This window comes from Strigops habroptila, chromosome 6 (genome assembly GCF_004027225.2).
Source record: "Strigops habroptila isolate Jane chromosome 6, bStrHab1.2.pri, whole genome shotgun sequence".
NCBI lineage: Eukaryota > Metazoa > Chordata > Aves > Psittaciformes > Psittacidae > Strigops > Strigops habroptila.
The window spans coordinates 51,955,489-51,957,509 of NC_044282.2; the positions used below are offsets into that span (position 1 = coordinate 51,955,489).

Genomic DNA, 2,021 nt, shown 5'->3' on the forward strand with positions numbered 1-2,021 from the left:
AATATGGGTCTAAAAAAATTATGTTTTTCAATAACTTCAAACCATTGCTATTAAATGCAAACTAAAATTTTAGCAAAGAGTAAAAAAAAAAGGGTTTCTTTTTTGAAAACTCAAAGTGCAAAGATACAAACATGGGAAAATGGTGAATGCATACTTTTTAATTTACAGTGAGCACTGTAAATTAAAAAAAAAAAAAGAAAATGGCGCAAATACTGTGTTTGAACTTATCAGTGACAGTGCAATGCAGACAGCTCCCACAGCTCTGAGCATTACAGGATACAGCTGTTTGTGGCTGTGGGTTTTCTGGCCGATGACCCTTCAGGCATCTGAAGAGCTGAAAGCAATACTGTTGCAGCAATAAAGTCTTATTTGAGTTGGAGGGATCCCAGGTGGGTACTTCTGTGGTCAGTGTCTTAGGAGAAGGAGCTGTGGTTTGGATCCTTGAGGACCTTGCTTTTCCAGTCTGACAACTCTCTGGAGGCCTGGGGGTCCAGAGATGGAGCCACTTCAGGCTGCAGGATGGTGCTGAGGAAAGCAGAGAGTGGGAGGGAAGCTTCAGTGCATCATGTTTTCCATAAGGACTGCTTGTCCGTTCAGAATCACATTAATCTCCCTGTCCTTTCCCACCAACTCCTGGGTCATTGCAAGGTTTCTTAGTCAACTCCCTGCTCACAGAAAGGCAGTTTTCTGCCAGTTCCTGGGCTGCCTTTTCACGTGTTTAGCTATAGTTCTGAAAAGTTGTGAGTTCTCCAACCATTTACTCACTCTCAGATTTTGCAAGACATTTTGATAAGGGAAATGTCTCTGAAAGCTGCTTTGTTAAATCCTGCTCATAGTTCAAAAAGTAACAAAGGGTTTGTTTTTCCCCATTTTTATCAAAGAAAAACAATTCCCTCCTTAAAATGTCATCCTTATAATCTCTTGTCAACGTCAAGAAGACAAGTAGCAAGTCCTTTCCAACCTGTGCTCATGTGCCTGGAAGTCTTGTTGCAATGAACAATCTTTGCATTCCAGAAGTCTTTGCAGTGAGCAGCCAACAGTTTTGAGTTGCTGGCTTTATGTTTTTCCCATTGGTTTCTGTTGCAGCAGTGTGTTGGCAAGTATAGACACCAGCTTTATATTTATGGAAATGTTGAGGTAGGATGAGGGCAAGATTGTTTATCCAAACAAGGAAACAGGCGCTAGTTGTTCTGGGCAGATAAGTTACTAATGGCACTGACATCTCCCTAGCTGTAACTCACTTATAATATTGGAGGATTTGTCACTGACCCATGGGCTCAGGGAGCAGGCAAAATGATTGCTTAGAGGTCTAAGGGGAGCAAAGCAAGATATTTTCTGCTGTTAGTCACCTGTTTTGAATGACTAGGAAAGTTTGGCCATTTATTCTGGAGTAAGTGGAAGAGAGCGTGCAGTGTTAACTGAGCTTACATGTCTATTTTCTAGACTTTTCAGGAACAAGGTTTGTTGTGAAATACATGAAGTTTGGCAATTGCTGGTTAGTCCATTTACAGTTATGACTTGAATACATCATTGGCTGGTAGCTGTGGTACCAGGAAAACACTTCCATGGTCTTTTACGCATAGGTCCCACAGCACAGACTTTGAAAGCACGTCCAAGGTAACTTAAAAACAGCAGTGTATGACCAATGGAACAATTTTAAATGTTTTTCATAAACTCATTTATTTATAGTTTGTGACATATTCAGTGAAGAACACCACAGTAAAGTTGCAACCACCTGTGTTGGATCCAGAGCTTTGGAGGGGAGCAGGGCAATGGGGCAGAAGACCCTGCAGCAGGAGGAACATGAAGGGCCAAAGCACCGGTTGTTTAGCTGTGGGAGGAGAGTTGTTAAAGCCACTGGATGCAGCAGGGTAGTTATTGCACATCCCCAACTGAGTGCCCAAAAGAAGGGAGATGTGGGGACAGTTGTAAGCAGGGTATCAGAGAAGGGACTGAGATAGATGAGTGTGTGGTACAACCAATAGCAAAGTTTCAGATACTGTCATCATGGAGTCGTAAGT

At 42.2% G+C, this 2,021-nt stretch overlaps 1 long non-coding RNA gene across 1 annotated transcript; it reads right to left on the bottom strand.

Moving 5' to 3' along the window:
• Positions 1 to 461: 461 nt before the first annotated feature.
• Positions 462 to 1,059, bottom strand: LOC115609739. Its single transcript, XR_003991975.1, has 2 exons — positions 962 to 1,059; positions 462 to 525 (listed from the first exon to the last, which is right to left on the bottom strand). It is a non-coding gene; the product is annotated as an uncharacterized LOC115609739 (long non-coding RNA).
• Positions 1,060 to 2,021: the final 962 nt, after the last annotated feature.